Consider the following 20,690-nt stretch of genomic DNA (forward strand, 5'->3'; position numbering starts at 1 on the left):
AACAGCTGTGATCACCTATCCAGAATGGCTAAACAGAAAACAGGAAGGTAAAGCGCTAGTGAGCAAAACAAGCCTACCTTTCCTATACATTAAGACAGCTATTAAGTGAAATGCCACAAAAGGAAGACATGGAATTTTCTATGATATGTATCAAGTGTAAACTGAAAGGATGTTCATTCTAGAGTATGTGATTACGGGCTGTTTAATGTCTGCAAGCAAGTGTACCTACATTTTTAAAAACACACATACATATATTCTCTTTTTAAAAGAGTCATATGCTATGAAAAAGTTAGGTGCATAGTTTAAAACATAAGCCAGTAGTGAAAGATAGGAAGATTTGTTTTTCTTCAATAACAAGCTAATAACCAAGAATTCTATCTATGCTGATAAGAGTTTTCGTTTGATTAAACAGATACAAATTCACTCCTACTGACATCATGCTAAGGAGAGTGAGAGAGTTAACAGATTCTTTTCAAGCCTAAAAGATAAATCTTAACCAACCCGTATAAATATGTAAAAACAAAACAAATGCAACTAACAGATACAGAGTACTCACTTCAACCATTTCCCCTTATGTTTACATTTGAAGCTTTTCTTGAGGAATGCTGAAACCTTTCTTTTTAAAGAAAGACTCAAACCCTTTCAAACATGACAGCATCAGAATTTCTCAATGATGAAAACAAAGCTTGTCTTGCAGCATGCTGTGCTGCTGACCAATGTACATTAGTGCATTTCACACGCAGATTTCAAGCCACTGGTCTCCATTCATGTTAGGTATTACAGCATACGGGAATAATCTCCATTAGCTTCAGGGAAGCAATGTTGCCTTAAAAACAGCTTTCTCCTGGAAACTGCTAGCAAATGTTTGTCAAAGGACTGGCCAGCACATTTAAAACCTGCAGTTATATAATGCTTGGCAAAACTGACAAAGCTTGAGTACCAAAGTCTTTGAATTATTAATAGGAGAATCTCCTCCAGGCACAGAGCATCTTAATGCAGTGGTCATACAACAAATACCTAACATTGTCAATACTCATCTGCCTGCGTGCCCCAAGGAGTCCTTACGGCTTCTATAGATAGATTTCAAACAATTTCAGTGGCTAAGATGATAAAAAAACAAAACAAAAACACAACCCAAAGCATTGTATTCCAGGGTTGTGTAATTTCACACAAACCTTAGTCTACAGACAGAAACCACCACATGCCTCTGGAGGAATGCTTAACAGCTATTATTTTGTTGTGTTCTAGCCACTTAGTAAAACTTTAGAGTGGGAATCTAGAAAGTGCTAAGCATCGGCCTAACAAATTTGACTTAAGTGGGTGCACTAACATACATTTCCATGCAAGTTATTGCACCACTAAACACTTTTAAAGAACCCCTTCCCTAAAGGCTTCTGGTAGTTAGAGACCTACTCCCAAATGATCACATGTATGCATAAAGTAAACAGAGTATTTCAGTTGTACCTATCTTACACAAATTTCAAATGCACTGTATTAAAGGCTGAGGAGGCTCTTATTTAACAATAGCATACAGGCACAAACATGAACTTATATTAACACGTATACAACTTGTGTATCTGTTGTATGTAGTCATAGTTGGCTATGTTCTGCATTACCACCCAGCAATGGTTGTTTCAGTTTTGCTGTCTAGACCGACAGAACTAAATGAATGTTTGCTCACACATCTGCCTAAAAAGAGGACCTCCAAATTTTAGGGAGCAAATACTTTTCATACTTGTCTGTATAGCACCTAGAATGCTGTTGGTGCTACAGAGGTAATAAGCAGGGCTGGAAAACCCACTTGGCTGTACACTCACCACTGATAAGCTGGTAACTCACTTGCTTACTGGTAAACAGTAAATGAAGAGTCTAACCCACTGTTTTCTGTACAATTTCCACTTTTGTTTAAAAGCCTTCCAAGCGTGAAGGTTATGCACAGTGCCTTTTTGTACAAAAAAAAAAAAAAAAGAGCTGCCAGTCCTCAGCTTGCTCCCCACCCCAGCCAATCCCATAGCTGGGCCTGCCGAGATGCCAGTACCGAGTACTGGCAAGTACCAGAGTATCAGCACAAAAAAAGCACTGGTTATGCACCACTACCTTCCTGAGTCTGCATAAAACCCCCTGCAAATTCTCTGCTGCAGGTAAGAGCTTTGCCAAACAGCAGCAGATCACACCACTTGTTATTTATGGTACATTTAAACAGAGATTCTTTCCTGTTATTCAGAAACATGCGGGCAGCAGTGAACTTTTAAAAATCATGTCCATTTCAAAATGCTGCTGTGTCTGGTGGGGAAAAAGGAAACTATGAGTAGAAGTGTCAGAAGCACTGGAGTTATTTGACAAGAAGAAATCCCCCTAACAGCGTAGGCTGGGAGACCGATAAAGCATCAGGGACTTTTTCCTCAAACTTTCCAGTTGGAGCAGCAATAAAATTCTGTGGAGAAATGTAATTTGGCTGAAAAGCAGAGTCAAAAGCAGGGCAAGAGAGAGAGAGAAAAAAAAGTCCATTCTTCCTTCAGAAACTAAAAAGGGCTGGGGCTTCAAGTGTATCAGAAATCTATTAGCAGCTCACTTGAAAGTCAAAGCCTATAAGCAAGATCTAGACTACACAAAAACAGCAGCACCCAAAAGACTAATATGCCCTTATAATTTATAAACCCTCCTTCCAAACTTAAAATAGAGAGAGGAGCCACTCCCCAACATTTATTGCCATTCAACATCAACCAGAACTTACTGCCACATACGCTAAAAGTGAAGACTGATGGAAGGAACGATGCGATACCAAAGAAAGAGATAAGAGCAGTCAGATGAAATTAGAACTAATGGAGAAATTTTTTTAAAAAAATTTTATATTTCATCCCATTCAGCTTCTTAGGAAAACTCAGTTCCATCAGAGACACTCACAAAGTAGGGGCTGGTCTGCACTGAGAGCTTACTTTGGCATTGCTCTGTCAGAGGGGTGTGAAATATCCACCTCTGGAAAGCTGTAACTAAGCTGACCTTACACCAGTGTGAACAGCACTAGATCAAGGGAAGCATTCATCTGTTAACCTGACTACTGGGTTGCAGGGAGGTAGATTAACTATGGAAATGGGAGAACCTCTCTTATCCCTATTGTGTCTATGCTGAAGCAATACTGCAGTGCAGCTGCAGCTGTGGCCTTGTGGTGTTTTAATTGAAGATATATCTGAAGTCTCCCTATAGTAAAAAACCTTGGAGGACGAGACAGAAGGGAGATAACAAGGGTAGGTGGACTCAGCATCGCTAATCTCCAGTTAAAAAGATCATGCAACTTTCCCCCCCGCCCCGCACAATGCAAGTTAAAGCAATACTTACTCGGAGTTATTTAGGGAGTTTTTCTGACTTTTGAACCTGCAATGGAAAAATCCTCCTGCAATCCCCGCTGTATTGCTGTGCATGCATCACGGTAAATCTTTAACCAGCATAAAGTGCTCACAAAAATAGAGCTGGGGACCACTTCCTCCAGAGAAGGGCTTCATTCATTCTAATCACTGACATAACATCCTTTCAGTATCTGAGCCTCCACATCTGTAACATTCCCACCAACATCAGTATGCTAGCCTGCATTCAGGGGAAACGCCAGCTCTTACCCTAGTGCTATCCTCTCTTAAAGCACGCTCCACCTACCTGCCCATGATGGGCAGGAAAAAAGCACAGACTTCTCCTCTTGGGTGATGCCATCATAACCACTATGCAAAGGTTTCTCTCTGCCATATCAGGAACAGACTCAAAATAAATATTAGCTTACGAACTTTTATTTACGTCCTTCCACCCCCATTCACAAAGGGAATCCAGGCTGTGTGGGAACAGTCTCCAGCCTGTCTAAGTTAACAGGACCCCAGGCTAGCCAGGTTCTGGCCTTCAAAAAGTAAAAATCAAAACAAACACTGCTGTGCCACAGGACAGGAAAATACTTTCCCCAGAGTTCTGCATGCTCAGCTAGTTGGACAGAGGCCTCTGGTGGCCAGTTGCATAAATGGCAACAGCTCAGTCAAAATTCCTCAGCTGGCTAGGATGGTGTTTTCAGGAAGGTCACCAGTGAATTGTAGTTTCCTAAGGAAGTCGGTTGTATATCGAAGAAGGCTGGGAGCACTGGTAGCATAGGGTCTGAGTAGAGAGTCCACATATCCAGACAATTCTGTAGTGAGAGTGCCAACGCCTGAGATGATGGGGCGTCCAGGATTCCCAGGTTTATGGATTTTGGGTAGCGGATAAAATAAACCCGGTTGGAGTTCTAGGGGTGTGTCTGTGTAGATTTGCTTCTGTGTTTTTATAGGGAGGGTCTTGAGCAGATGCTGTAGGGCCCCAGTGAGGAGTGCACAAAGAAACTACAGCATCTGCTCAAGACCGTCCCTATAAAAACACAGGAACAAATCTATACAGATACACCCCTAGAACCCCAACCAGGCTTAGCCACCATGGATGTAGAGGCCCTTTACACCAATATCCCACATGATGATGGACTCCAAGCTGTTAGGAACATTATCCCTGATGAGACCAAGGCACAAATGGTGGCAGAGGTTTCTGACTTTGTCCTCACCCACAACTGTTACAGATTGGAGGACAATTTATACCTTCAAATCAGTGGCACTGCTATGGGCACCCACATGGCCCCACAGTATGCCAACATTATGGCTGACCTGGAACAATGCTTCCTCAGCTCTTCTCCCCTAGTGCCCCTCCTCTACTTGCACTACACTGATGACATCATCATCATCTGGACCCATGGGAAGGAGCTCCACCATGATTTCAACAGTTTCCATCCCACCATCAACCTTAGCCTGGACCAGTCGACACAAGAGATTCACTTCCTCGACACTACTGTGCAGATAAGCGATGGTCACATAAATACCACCCTATGCTGAAAACCCACAGACCCCTATGCTTATCTATACACCACCAGTTTCCATTTAGGGCACTCTACAGAATCCATTGTACACAGCCAGGCACTAAGGTACAACCGCATTTGCCCCAATCCCTCAGACAGAGACAAACATCTACAAGACCTTTACCAAGCTTTCTTAAAACTACAACACCCACCTAAGGAAGAAACAGATTGACAGAACCAGACGGGTACCCAGAAGCCACCTGCTACAAGACAGGCTCAACAAGGAAAACAAGAGAACACCACTGGCCATCACTGACAGCCCCCACCTAAGGCTTCCCCAGCGCATCATCAGTGATCTGCAACCCATCCTGGACAACAATCCTTCACTCTCACAGACCTTGGGAGGCAGGCCTGTCCTCGCCTACAGACAGGCTGCCAACCTTAAACAAATTCTCAACAGCAACTATAGACCACAACACAGTAACTCTAAACCTGGAACTAAACCCTGCAACAAACCTTGTGCCATCTCTGCTCACATATCTACACCAGTGATACCATCACAGGACTTAACATGAACCATACCATCAGGGGCTCTTTCATCTGCACATCTACTAATCTAATATATGCCATCATGTGCCAGCAATGTCCCATTGCAACTTACATTGGCCAAACTGTACAGCCTCTTTGTAAAAGAATAAATGGACATAAATCAGACAGCAGACATACAAAAACCTGCAGGAGAACATTTCAATCCCCCAGGAAACTCAGTAACAGATTTAAAAAGTAGCAGTCCTAAAACAAAAAAATTCTGAAAATAAAATGCTAAGAGATATTTCAGAGCTGCAATTCATTTGCAAATTTGACTCCATCAACCAAGGATTGAACAACCACTGGGAGTGGTTGGCCCATTACAAAGCAGTTTTTCCACTTTTGATGTTCACACTTCCACATTAGCAATTGACAATGGGCCACATCCCCTCTGAACTGACTTGATTTCTCCTCTCTTGATGTTCACAACTCCACATTAACTGCCGAAAATGGGCAACATCCACCCTGACTGAATAGACCTAGTCAGCTCTGGCCCTCCCCTTTGCTGAGACTCCTTCTTTAAATCTTCCTCTGAAACTCCCACACTCATGCATCTTTGCCCACGAAAACTTACGCTCCAAATTATCAGTTAGTCTATAAGGTGCTACAAGACTTCTTACTGTTTCTGAATAATATAATAAGTACTAAGCAAGGACCCCACACATGGCATAATGGCTGCCTCTGCCCTGCAGAGTTGGCACAGCTGTTTCCTAATCCAAGAGGTTGCAGCACCATACAGCGCTGGCCCAATGAGTAGATTTGTGAGAGTTGTGTTGTGGCCTGGTAAATGGGGTCACAGTACCACTCATTCTATTTCTGTCTCTGCCTTCTTCTCCCCTTCCCATCATTAGGGAGGCACTGTAACGATGCACCAGCATGCAAGGCCCTGAGTGCCAAGCTGTGCCTAGCCAGCCCAGCAATGGCACTGCAGTGGGTGGAATCTGCAACCCCCATCCTCCTGGGATTTAGTCTCCTCCAAGAGGCAGGACCCAATATACACCCCCAGGCTTCCCAATTCATCCTTTAAACACATTATCATGACCCAACATTATGTCTCAGCCCATGTGTTGCAATACCCTGAGTTAGATAACCTGTTCCAGCTGGGCTACATAGCCGTGTCTGAGAACAGAACCATCTTCATCCCCATCTCTTCCCATGGAGAATAGTTCCATGAGCAATGAAGAGGAGAACAAGACCAGTGAGTCTGAAGACATCACTCACAAATGCTTGTCAGCAACGTACTCCACTATTTCTCTAGGCTTCTTGAAGTTGGAATTACTGGATATTTTAATTGACTTGCTTGGATTAGATATTAAGAAGGTGAAAGTTCAAATGGCTGTATTTAAACCAGTGATAAAAGAAACTGAGAAGAATTTGAAGAAGTTCTTTTCCTTGGCAGCATCTATAGACAGCCTCTGTCATGTTTCTGAAACATCAACAGTGGTCTTCTTGTTTGGGGACTGACTATAGCTTGTGAGATTTCCTCTTCTTGTTTGAAAATAATTTTGTTTCACCAAAGGATGAACATGACCCAGGAAAGTAAGAGAAAAGGAATTCTCCTGTTATACAATAGTGACTTCAGAACAGACCCTAGATGTCTTTAAAGAAAAATTCAGAAGCCATTATACAAGAAGACTGAGTTTCCATGCATAGGTACCATCCCCATTTGGCATGTTAAGGGCTTTACGCAACTAGCCCTGTTTTTACATTTGTACAAAACACTGGCTACATTCACGAGTGAGTCAGTGAATGACTGGAATACCTGGGCTCTCACAGCTACTATTTCAGAAATGCTACAGACCTTTCTTGTGAATGGAACTCAAGTTGAATACATGAAAACAATGCAACAATTTCATGTGAAGATCTATAACATACCTATTTCTGAATATCTGAATGCTTCAGTATGTTATACTGCATGATCAGAAATATGTAACATATTTTTTCCTGATTTCACAGTATCAAAACAGGGCAGATGAGTGTCTTCACTGGGCCCTGCAGGGAGCCAGCATGGGCCCCCCAGAAGGGGTGGTTCAAGGCAGAATGGTTGGGACTGTCGGCTAACCTCCCCCAGACAGCACTTCGATACGATCAGGGCTGCAGGGCACATGTTGCTGGGGGACTCTGGGGGCAATGTAAAGGGCCCAGTGCTCCAGCCGCTGCTGAGGTAGTGGTGACCGGGGGCCCCGTTCCTTTTCAATTGCAGGGCCCCACGGCATCATCCTCTATGTCCCCACCCTATGCTATCAATAGCCCTGCCATCACATTTTTAAAGAAGCTTCTGACTGAGACAGTTTTTCACTAACTGCCAGAACTTCTGGAGGCAGGTAAACACAACTGCCCTTTTTATCATGCAGTGTAACCCAGCTGCTCTTCACCCATGTCAGTGCCATGCTGTATCTTTGATGGCTGCAATCCATGAACATGAAATAAGGTGGAAAATATTAATTTATAATTATTTTATTCATATTCATTGAGGAAGTATTTTAAAATATTCACAATCGGAGCTACACTGGAGCATTAGTCATTTTAGACACTTTGTTAAGATGTAGAAACAGAAGCAGAAAACCGCTTCCTATTTTTCCATGAACTCTGTTTACATTCATATACTGCAAAGAAGTTATTTCCAGTATTATTTTTGTTTCTCACAAAGTTCATTATTTATGTAGCCATATGCACACAGGCAGTCATTAATACTTACTCTGCAATGTCTAAATATCCTGTTTACTCAGATATGTTCATAATCAAGTTGTCTCACTATGAAGAAATATTGCAAAAGAACAACACATTTCGTTTTCAGCTTCCCTGTCTCATGAACTCTCATACTTGTAAATCTGAAAGTCCTGGATCCTGGGACTCCAATTTTCACAGTACAGAGAGATTGTCTGACTCACTGCCATTCTTATGGTAGGTTTCATTAGCGCCTTTTTTGTAAAAATAGAGGTGCTGGTACTCAGCTGGCTCACCACCCCTTTCCTCCAGCCAATCCCATGGCAGGGGCTGCTGAGCTGTGGGTACTCAGTATGGGCAAGTACCAGCACAAAAAAAGCACTGGGTTTCACAAAAATACTTTGTGTAGCTTCTTAAAAGCGTCTCAGGTGTGATCTCTGATGCAGATTCTCCCTGCAACCATTCTGGCTCTTTCACAAACTTTGGAGTCTGCTTCAACCTTGTTAAACATTTCTAAAAGCTGGGAAGATCAACCATATTCCAGTATGTCTGCCAGTTTTTTGCCATACGTTATCACATTTCTTTCAGTGAATCTTGTACAACAACCTGCCTCAATGAAGTTCAAAAGCACTTGAAATGCTCTTGAGAAGCCTGTGTAGTTATGCAGAACATTTAGCTAGACCTACCCTTAGCTCCCAGAGCCATAAAATGTGGAAACAAACCTATCTTGTGGCTTAGCAGACACCAACTAAACTAATTAAGAAGAACGCTTTATTCTCTGATTGACTCCTCTCTTGGTGTTGTTATGAAGTAACGGAAGGAAGTTGACAGGAAAATGGCCATGAAGTAAGACAAAGATCACCACTTTTTGGAAGTTACACATTTTATGCTGATCCTTTCTGATTGCTGACCTTCACTTGGAAGCAACTGACAAGAAGCCAACTCCCAATGATTCCATCCACAATTTACACTAGCTACATCGTGTGTCAAGACAGGATCTTGTAAATGTAGCTCGCACAATAGATTCTAGTGACTATAGATTCTTGAACCAGGTGGAGATGAATGTGTTGAGAGTCTCTGGGTTAGACTAAGAGGGGTAAAAAACAAGGGTGATGTCCTGCTAGGAGTCTACTACAGGTCACCTACCCAGGTGGAAGAGGTGGATGAGGCTTTTTTTAAACAACTAACAAAGTCATGCAGGGCCCCGGATTTGGTGGTGATGGGGGAGTTCAACTATCCAGATATATGTTGGGAAACTAATACAGCAGAGCACAGACTATCCAGTAAGTTCTTGGATTGCACTGGAGACAATTTTTTATTCCAAAGGTTGAAAAAGATACTGGGGGAAGCTGTTCTAAATTTGATTTTAACAAATAGGGAGGAATTGGTGGAGAATTTGAAAGTAGAAGGCAGCTTGGGTGAAAGTGATCATGAAATCATAGAGTTCACAATTCTAAGGAAGGGTAGAAGGGAAAACAGCAAAATAGAGATAATGGATTTCAGGAGGGCAGATTTTGGTAAACTCAGAGAGCTGGTAGGTAAGGTCCCATGGGAAGCAAAACTGAGGGGAAAAACAGCTGAGGAGAGTTGGCAGTTTTTCAAAGGGACATTATTAAGGGCCCAAAAGCAAGCTATCCCGCTGCGTAGGAAAGAGAGAAAATATGCCAAAAGACTGCCTTGGCTTAACCAGGAGATCTTGCATGATCTCAAAATTAAAAAGGAATCATATAAAAAATGGAAACAAGGACAAGTTACAAAGGATGAATATAGGCAACACAGGAATGCAGGAGCAAGATTAGAAAGGCTAAGGCACAAAATGAGCTCAAACTAGCTACAGGCATAAAGGGAAACAAGGAGGCTTTTTATAAATACATTAGAAAGAAGAGGAAGACCAGGGATAGGGTAGGGCCATTGCTCAGTGAGGAGGGAGAAACAGTAACAGGGAACTTGGAAATGGCACAGATGCTTAATGACTTCTTTGTTCCGGTCTTCACTGAGAAGTCTGATGAAGGAATGCCTAACATAGTGGATGCTAGTGGGAAAGGGGTAGGGTTAGAAGTTGAAATAAAAAAAGAACAAGTTAAAAATCACTTAGAAAAATTAGATGTCTGCAAGTCACCAGGGCCTGATGAAATGCATCCTAGAATACTCAAGGAGCTGATAGAGGAGGTATCTGAGCCTTTAGCTATCATCTTTGGAAAATCATGGGAGACAGGAGAGATTCCAGAAGACTGGAGAAGGGCAAATATAGTGCCCATCTATAAAAAGGGGAATAAGAATAACCCAGGAAACTACAGGCCAGTCAGCTTAACTTCTGTGCCAAGAAAGATAATGGAGCAGGTAATTAAAGAAAATCATCTGCAAGCACTTGGAAGGTGGTAAGGTGATAGGGAACAGCCAGCATGGATTTGTAAAGAACAAATTATGTCAAACCAATCTGATAGCTTTATTTGATAGGATAACAAGCCTTGTGGATGGGGAGAAGCGGTGGATGTGGTTTACCTAGACTGTAGTAAAGCATTTGATATGGCCTCGCATGATATTCTTATGCAGGGAATGTGGCAGAAGGAACGCAATGCTGCTGAAGGCTGGGTGGAATGTCTCCCCCAGAGGTCATCTGCATGAGAATGCAAAGGGCGGCAGGTGTGATACTGAGGCTGGGAGGAGTGTGTCTCCCACTGATCATTTGCAACAGAATGCAAAGGTGTGCATGTGTGATACCTTTTCAGGCAAAGCCTAATGGGTAGCAAGTAAGCCATGAGATTTGGTCTATTGTAAACATGTAGCTGTAAAATCACAATTTCAGCTGACACTTAATGCGGGAGTTGTAAGATCTCACCAATGCTCTGGGTTGTTGTGGGGGACAGGGCAGTCGCCTTAGCTGTGTAAGACATTGATTACACAGGGCTCCCTGGTTTAAAGCATTGTGAGAAGGAAGGGGAGGTGCACTGGTTGAGCTAGCTTGCTGAGTGCTATGGCCCTGCCTATGCCTTGGCCATATAGCTATAAGCCTGGCTTGACTAACCTTCCCCACCTGTTGAAAGATAGAGCTGGATACTAGGGTGTTTGTGAAACCCCATATGAGACATACCGGGAGCTGAAATCACAGAGTGGCAGCTGAGGCCACGCAGAGCTGAAATCACAGGGTTCTGCCTCAGGGTGATCCCAAGCAGTGGGGTTGGGAGTGATGACAGCGACCAGCGGGCAGCCAGTAGGAGCGATGACGGCGGGCGGCTAGTAGGAGTGGTGGCGGACGATGGCGACAGGCGGGCGGCCGGTAGGAGGAGCGGTGGTGGACGACAGCCGACGGCGACCGGCAGGCTACAGCTGGTGGCAGCAAGGGGAGGCTGCAGACAAGTGGACAGCTAGTACTGCCCTGGTGATGTATCTGCGGGCTTTGGGTTTGGGATCACAGAAGGTACACCCTGTAACTGTGTGTGGCGTAAAGGGCCAAGAGCCCCAGCAAGAGACTGGGTTCTACTGCATATGGGGATGGTATCTGGGTGAAGGGGGTTTGTCTCTTCTTTGCTTAGATATACTGCATCTGTCACTGTAACCTTGGGGTAGGTTATGGTCATTAAACAAGCCACTTCTATCTCAGACTCTGTGCTTGCGAGGGGTGGGGCAGAACCGCCTTACAGGCACCCAGCACGGGGGTGAAATTGTCCCAGGCCACTGGGTGGGGGCTCGAGCCGGTTGGTTGTATCCTTGACAGGAAAACCCCACAAGAGTTGAACCCGGCCCTTCTGGCAGGCATCTGGCATTAATAGGAGGGTTACATAAGTGGGGGCTCATCCGGGATCTCTTTTGCTGGGTAGTACCCCTTGCAAGCACACACACACACATATATATATATATAACATTGTAAGAAGCAGTTCTGTTGTTGCAGGATAAGTTAGAGTTTATACCATGGCTGGCCGTATGCTAGAAGACTGGTGTGAGGAGTTGAGTATCGATCCTAGAAATTGTCTATTAGTTTTAGGGATACCTGAGGGTATGGAAGATGGCCCAATTCAGGCCCTTCTAACAAAAGCCATTGATTCTCTAACGAGGTGTCGCATACGGGGGCGTAGACCTCAAGTAGACGACAAAGCATTTGTGGTGCTATGTGAATTGCCAGTAGCTGTGGACTCTTTGCAGATCCCAAGTGAGATAAAGATTCCCACTGGCACCTTGAAAGTTGTGATTGCCAAGGCCTTTGCAACAGGCCCCACCACACATGCAGTATTTGAGGAGAAGATGACAGCCTTCTTGGCACAGGAAGGAAAGACTATGGCAGATGTGTCGAGTCTACTGAGTGCTGAACCATCGGCCCCTGGCCCTTCTATGGATGTATGGGCCAAAGCTTTGGGACAAGCATTGGAGAAGGTCCTGCGACCTCATCATGAGTCTAGTTCATACCGTAAGTTACGCTTATTTTCTAGTGGTGCGGTCCCACTACCAGGGGAAGAAGCGTTTGAACCCTGGTTAGAACATACCACTGAAATGCTCCGAGAGTGGGCAGTACCTGAAACCAGGAAGAGAAGGCGACCGATAGGGAGTCTCCGGGGTCCCGCGCTGGATGTCATTCGCACGGTGAAGCTGGGTAATCTGGAGGCTAGTGCAAATGACTGCTTAGAAGCTCTCAATCATGCTTTTGGGAGGATTGAAGATTCGGAGGAAGTTTATTGCAAGTTCCTGAGTACCAGACAACAGAGGGGCAAAAAGTTGTCAACCTATGTTCAGAGGTTGGAGAAACTACTGCAGAGAGTTGTTTTGCATGGAGCCATCACAGCGGAACAAATGGATCGAACTCAAGTATCCCAAATTGTGAGGGGAGCTCAATACCAGCACCCAATCCTATTCTACCTTCGGTTAAGAGAACGACTGGTGGCCCTACCCAGCTATTCGCAATTGATTAGAGAGATCCGAGAAGAGGAAGAAAGGCAGGCCACTAGTGAGAGTTGGGGCACTCAACCGTCCAAACATGGCGGTACAGCCTTCTCACAACCCCCAACAACATTGATGGTGAACAGTGGAGAGGAGCTCGCCCAGAAGGTGCAAGACCTGATGGTGCAGGTAGACGAACTGAGGGGCGCTGTAGGTCCAGCCCGGTCACCAGAGAGTGGTGAACAGCTAGCAGCAGTGGTCCATAAGACTGGGCTCAGGACCACTACTTCTACAGGTCGGCCAAGTATAGGATCATTCTTCTACTACAAAGGTGGTCGGGAAGGACACACTGCAGCAAGATGTCGAAATAGAGAAAATCCAACACTGGTGTACCAAAAGCTGAGGGTCACCTGGGAAAAGTCGGGAAATGGCTACAGGGTTTGGGGAAAGGAGCCGCACACACCCTCTGAAATTGAAGGCTCCCTTAGAAGAGAGAGACCCACGGCCTTCCCACAAGAACTAATAAGGCCTAGAGCAGAAGTCAATGTGAAGATAGAAGGGGTGGAATGTAGAGCCGTACTTGATACAGGATCTCAAGGTGACTATCATATTCCAGTCATTCTATCAACAAAGGCTTGGGCACCTACCTATCCAGCCACTGACAGGTCTCGGCCTGTGTGGACTCAGCACGAATGAATACCCCTATGCGGGATATATCATAGTGCACCTAGAGTTCCTGGAAGAAGTGGCAGGGGTAAGAGAAGAGGTAAACACAGTTGCCTTAATATGCCCCGACCCCAAGGGGATCTCCGATGTGTCGGTGCTAATAGGGACCAACTCCAGTCTCTTTAAAGTACTGGCAGAATACTGCAGACGACGGGCTGGGGACCAATACCTGAGCACCCTGATGATTCATGCATTTTGTGCTGAAGCCTACAAGAAAATTGAGGATTCTAAACAGGAGTTGCCTAAACTACCAATGGGTGCCCTAAGGTATGCGGGCACAACTCCCATAGTAGTGCCTGCAAGGACAGAGCAAGAGGTGCTCACTAGGAGTACCTGGCTAAAGAGCAGCGGAGGGACTCTACCTATGGTAAAGCAACCAGCTGACGGAGGCCTTCCTGAAGGAGTGTTGGTTCCCAGTGGAGTTATAGCCTTACCTGCTGAAGCACAGGAAGAGGTGACTATACTAATCTCTAATGAGACGAGTTGTGATATTGTTGTAAAGCGAGGGCAAAAGATAGCAGACCTTTTTGAGCCTGATGCAGTGGTAAAGCCCCAGTGTGGTACTCCGGCCCCAACGATAGATCCAGAAAAATTTGACTTTGGAGATTCACCACTGTCTGAGGAACGGAAGACGCGGTTAAGGGAAAAGCTTTGCAAGAGAACGAAGGTATTCTCACTGCATGAGTGGGATGTGCAAAAGAGGTTGAACATAACATCAGGCTGCATGATTCTCGACCCTTCCGGGAGAGATCTAGGAAGATCGCCCTTTCTAAGATGGAAAATGTGCGACAGCATCTTCAAGAGCTGGCAGAGAATGGCATCATTACAGAGTCCCACAGCCCATATGCTTCATCCATTGTTGTGGTCCGTAAAAAGAATGGAAAAATCCGGATGTGTATTGATTACCGCACCCTAAACAGCTGTACAGTGACTGACCAGTACACTATGCCTCGGATCCAAGATGCCTTAGACTGCCTGCTAGGAAGCCAGTGGTTCTCAGTTTTAGACCTTCAAAGCGGATACTATCAGATTCCTCTGGGGGCAGAAGATAAAGAGAAGACAGCCTTCATCTGCCCATTAGGGTTCTACCAGTTCGAACGCATGCCACAAGGGATTTCCGGGGCACCAGCCACATTCCAGCGTCTTATGGAGAAAGTTGTGGGAGACATAAACCTACCGCAAGTCTTGGTTTACTTGGATGACCTGATCGTATTCGGAAGAACATTGGAGGAACATGAAGAAAGACTTCTTAAGGTCCTTGACCAGTTGGAGGACTATGGGTTGAAACTTTCTATTGACAAATGCCAGTTTTGTAGAACATCGGTGAAGTATGTGGGTCACATTGTGTCCCAGGAAGGTGTAAGTACTAATCCAGACAAAATAGAGGCACTTGTCACATGGCCACGTCCCAACAATTACCGAGAGCTTAAAACCTTTCTTGGATTTAGTGGATATTACCGTAGATTTGTGGAACATTATGCGTCCATTATCAAGCCTTTGAATGATCTCACTTGCGGATACCCACTCAACAAGAGCAAGGCTAAGACCAAGGGTAAGGGGGGGCCCTCAAGACTTCCAGGGCAGAAGTGCCGTGGTCCTCTAGAGCCTTTTGGATCACAATGGGATGAGAGGTGTGAGAAAGCTTTCCGAGAGATCATTAACTGCCTAACTCATGCTCCAGTCCTAGTGTTTGCCAATCCAAACAAACCCTTTATCTTGCATACGGATGCCAGTTTGGAAGGGTTAGGGGCAGTGTTATACCAAGATGTGGACGGCAAACATAGGCCTGTGGCCTTTGCTAGCCGAGGACTGTCTGACAGTGAGACCCGTTACCCCATCCACAAGCTAGTGTTCTTGGCCTTAAAGTGGGCCATCACTGAGAAGTTTCGTGACTACCTATATGGTGCTAAGTTCCAAGTATGGACAGACAACAATCCATTGACATATGTATTGACAAGTGCTAAGCTGGACGCTACTGGGCAGAGATGGGTGGCTGCCTTGGCCAGCTACGAGTTCAGCCTACAGTACCGATCAGAGAGAAGCAACATTGACACCGATGCATTGTCACGACGCCCACAGCCACCGGAGATTGCTGAGATTCCTGTAGATGGAGTAAGAGCCATTTGCAATGGAAGTTATCACAAGTCCCAGGCCCCTGAGAGTTGCATTGCTGAAACTCTGGCTTTACCACCTGAGAGCGTGCCGTTGGCCTCTGTAAATTATATTGCATTGGATCAATCGCCATTGCCTAGGCTCAATGCGGCGGACTGGCAAAAAGCCCAGTTGCAAGATGCTGACATCCGTGACACCCTACTCACAAAAACAGAGGGGCAAGACCCTCGGACCATTGTTCTCTCCACTCCGGGAAGTAAAATACTACTCAGGGAGTGGGGCAAACTGAGACTGATACAAGGTGTGCTGCACCGGGTCACCGTAGATCCATTGCAAAAATCGACAAACACAACTGGTACTACCAACCGAGTACAGGGTTCTAGCCATGGGGTAGGTTATGGTCATTAAACAAGCCATTTCCATCTCAGACTCTGTGCTTGTGGGGGGGGGGGGGGGGCAGAACCGCCTTACAGGCACCCGGCACGGGGGTGAAATTGTCCCAGGCCACTGGGTGGGGGCTCGAGCCGGTTGGTTGTATCCTTGACAGGAAAACCCCACAAGAGTTGAACCCGGCCCTTCTGGCAGGCATCTGGCATTAATAAAAGGGTTACACTTACAAAAAAAACTAGGCAAATACAACTTAGATGAGGCTACTATAAAGGTGGGTGCATAACTGGCTGGATGACTGTACTCAGAGAGTAGTTCTTAATGGTTCTCAATCCTGCTGGAAAAGTATAACAAGTGGAGTTCTGCAGGGGTCTGTTTTAGGACTGGTTCTGTTCAATATCTTCATCAACGATATAGATATTGGCATAGAAAGTACACTTATTATGTTTGCAGATGATACCAAGCTGGGAGGGGTTGCAACCGCTTTGGAGGATAGGGTCATAATTCAAAATGATCTGGATAAATTGGAGAAACGGTCTGAGGTAAACAGGATGAAGTTTAATAAGGACAAATGCAAAGTGTTCCACTTGAGAAGGAACAATCAGTTTCACACATACAGAATGGGGAGAGACTGTCTAGGAATGACTACAGCAGAAAGGGTCTAGGGGTTATAGTGGACCACAAGCTAAATATGAGTCAACAGTGTGATGCTGTTGCAAAAAAAAAAAAAGCAAACATGATTCTGGGATGCATTACCAGGTGTGTTGTGAACAAAACACGAGAAGTCATTCTTCCACTCTACTCTGCGCTGGTTAGGCCTCAGCTGGAGTAATGTGTCCAGTTCTGGGCACCGCAGTTCAAGAAAGACGTGGAGAAATTAGAGAGGGTCCAGAAAAGAGCAACAAGAATGATTAAAGGTCTAGAGAATGTGACCTACGAAGAAAGGCTGAAAGAACTGGGCTTGCTTAGTTTGGAAAAGAGACGATTGAGAGGAGACATGATAGCAGTTTTCAGGTATCTAAAAAGGTGTCATAAGGAAGAGGGAGAAAACTTGTTCTCTTTGGCCTCTGAGGATAGAACAAGAGGCAATGGACTAAAACTGCAGCAAGGGAGGTTTAGGTTGGACATGAGGAAAAAGTTCCTAACTGTCAGGGTGGTCAAACAATGGAATAAATTGCCAATGGAGGCTGTGGAATTTCCATTGCCAGAGATATTTAAGAGCAGGTTAGATAGATGTCTGTCAGGGATAGTTTAGACAGTACTTAGTCCTGCCATTAGGGCAGGGGGACTGGACCCGATGGCCTCTTGAGGTCCCTTCCAGTCCTAGTATTTTATGATTCTATGAAGTGTAGGCCTGTTCAATGAAGCTGATAAGTAAATGTGAAGACTTGACTCAATTAAGTAACAAATACATTCTCAGGTAATCTGTACCTGTATGGGAAATGAAAACTATAGAACCTGAATCTTACCTAATTAAAGTTAGGGAAAAGTGGCAGCAGCAGGAGCAACAAAATAACCAGAAACTTATAAAAAAAAAAAAAAAAAAAAAAAAAAAAGCAGAACAGTGAGTAAACAGGAACTGGCTGTGATAACAAAACCAGCTCTAGGGACAAAACAAAGTGTGCTGGTCTGCACTTTCAGAGTCAATCAATCCAATTTACAGAACTTCAGTTACCTTCTTCACATAACTGAAGACTACATTGTTAGAGCCACTTACTGCAGTGGCTACATTGTGCTACATCAATGGGAGAGTGTCTCCCATCAACTTCCCTTATGCTTCTCCGGGAAATGGAATATATAAAAATCAATTGGAGAGTAGTCTGCCATTGATTTAGCAAGCCTTCACCAGATCCACTAAATCAATATTCACTACAAAGACTGCAGCAGTGCTGATCTACTGGCAAATGCAGACATATCCTGAGACAACAAAAGCAAAGCTTACTCTGGGTACTGTACATTGACCTGATGTTTAACCTGACTTCCCCTCTCTCTTTCTACAGCACAGGAGTTAGAATTGTTTTTCTTCCAAATGCCAGGAACATGAAAACTGAGGGTACCACAAAGACACACTATTCAAATGTGGCTGCTCTCCATTCAAACAACATTAAAAGCGTGGCTGAACATCATGATTCTTGAAACACCATTTTATAAAGTGAAAAAATGAAGGAAGCTTTTCATATCACTTCTGTAGTTTTTAAAAGATAAAGTACAGCATAACAACAAACAACCTAAGCCCCCAAAATGCTCTATTTTGAACAGTCACCAAACCACACAATCCCAAATGTTTTCTGTGCAATTCCAACTCTCTCCGTGGGTCAGTATTAACTAGAATGAAACTTAACTATAATAATGAAATAAAATGATCATTGATATAAAGCACGCTATCCTTTTATATTCTGCTGGAAAAAGGAAGAGCCTTAGTCACTAACACCTCAGGAATGGACGTCATTTATAACTCTGAAATGTTGATAACTCAGAACAAAATATTATGGTTGTTCTTTCAAAAGTTTAGATGTGAACATTGACTTAATACAGCTTTGAAACTTTATTATTCAGAAGAAAAATACTGCCCTTAATGCACCTTTTAATGAAACAGAGAAAGTTTCCTTGTCATTGTATTGTTAAAAAGTTTTATTTTTCTAAGGGTGCGTCTACACTAGGAACTAACTTCTAAGTTAGGTACTACTTTGAAGTAGCCAGCGGAAAGTTTGCACACATTTTCTGTTACTTCGAAGTTAGGGAGCCCAACTTTGAAGTCCTTACTCCATTGCCAGGAATGGAATGGTGCCCTACTTTGAAGTTTAACTTCGAGCAGGGTGTGTGTAGATGCTCAACTTCAAAGTAAGCAACTTCAAAGTTATTTTTGTAGTGTAGACACAGCCTCATAGTTTGTTTCCGCTCCTGCCTGATGGTGTACTTCCAGTTCCAAATGAGGTGTGCGGTTGCCTGGTCAGTTTGTAAAGTTGGTGTTTAACTCTGAGTTTCTAGTGTATTCAAAACCCTGCCAAATAAATACAGAAAACAACAGCGAATAGGACGGAAAGAAGCACCTCTCCAAGACATGAAATCTAAAAGATATGAACTTTGACCAGAGGTGGGCAGCCTGTTGCCTGCGTGCCACATGCAGCTTTTCAGGGTTCTGTGAGTGGCCTGCAAGACATTTTGTTTACTGTTGCCCACACACAGGTTTGCTACATCCCGCTGATTTCCTTCCATGTAGGTTCTTCCTCCCATTGGTACTATAAAAGTGACACGAAGGCCACGTGAAGAGAAGTGCATGCTGACTGCACTCATTCACTATGAAAGCTGTATGCTCCTTCTGCAGCTAAACAGCTTCTATGGTTCAATTAGCACATCCTGCAAATTCTAGACGTACAAGCACAGTTACCAAACTGCCCCCTCCAGGGAGACCATCTTGTTTATGACAATTTTGCAGCCTACTGAGACGAAGGAGGGCCATTCATGTGACCCACTCACTAGCCTAGTTTGCGTATTGCTGACTTTGACCATTATATTATTTGGCTTTGGAAGATACTGCAGCAAGAATAAATAAATGTGATATACCATAATACTGAACTTGAATATCTAGCAGCTTCCTGTAAATTTCTGGATGTCCACTTGTAGCAACAGAACAGCCAAACTTAGAAAATGTTCCTCCTGAGATCTTGTTCTTGGGGAAGCAGAAGGAAGAGGCTATTAAAATCCAGTACTGCCTCACAAGGAACAAGATACAGTGATGAACTGCAGAGAACTACAGGCATTACAACTGATTTGTTTCCTCAGCATTTTATACTCAGGATATGTCTACATGGCAACTAGATACCTGCAGCTGGCCTGTACCAAGCAGCTTGGGCTTGCAGGGACTGGGCTGCAGGCCTGTTTCACTGCTGTCTACACTTCTGAGCCTGCAGCTCAGGCTCTAGGATGCTGTGAGGTGGGAGCCCCAGAGCTCAGGCTGCAGCCCACCTCTGGAAATATAGTCAGCAAAGAAACAACCCTGCAGCCTGAGCCCCATAACCCAAGACAGCTGGCACAGGCCAGCTGCAGATGTCTACTTATGGTATAGACATACCCAGAGCCACAATCTAGGCATTATTTTTGTCTAGCCTAAAGTATGCTGGGTGCCTTACAGTAAAAAGTAAGGGAATGAATCCTGCCCAAGAGAGCTTTCCATCCAAATGCACATTTATAAGATTAAATAATAAATAATATTGCAATTAGCAGGGGCTTTGATGAAGTGCAGAAACCTGGACAAGGAGATCAGAAGGGTCACCATAGAGGCTGTAGTCCCACAGGGTGAAGGTGGGGACTGGAAGAAGAGAAAAATTAGGGAGTGTGTAACATGAATCCATTGCTCCCTGTGTGTGTACAAAGAATGAGACAACATCCAGATAGTGCATACTCTAAAGAAGGAGAAGGGAAAGGAAGAGGAAATAGAAGGAGCAAAAGTCTGGAAGTGGCAGGCACAGGAAGGCACAATCTCAGATCCACT

General features: G+C 44.4%; 1 protein-coding gene across 2 annotated transcripts in view; it reads right to left on the minus strand.

Annotated features, from left to right (window-relative positions):
- LOC142008718 (palmitoyltransferase ZDHHC11-like) overlaps positions 1-20,690 on the minus strand; it is a 76,432-nt gene that overhangs the window by 45,651 nt on the left and 10,091 nt on the right. The window contains exon 1 of one of the 2 annotated variants that reach the window (XM_074985993.1): positions 3,337-3,437. The exons of the other annotated variant lie outside the window; for it this stretch is intronic. The gene's annotated coding sequence lies outside the window, so the exon portion shown is untranslated. Of the gene's footprint in view, positions 1-3,336; positions 3,438-20,690 lie in introns of those variants that run through there. 2 annotated transcript variants of the gene reach the window in all.

The sequence above is a fragment of the Carettochelys insculpta genome, chromosome 2 (genome assembly GCF_033958435.1).
Source record: "Carettochelys insculpta isolate YL-2023 chromosome 2, ASM3395843v1, whole genome shotgun sequence".
NCBI classification, from domain to species: Eukaryota; Metazoa; Chordata; order Testudines; family Carettochelyidae; genus Carettochelys; species Carettochelys insculpta.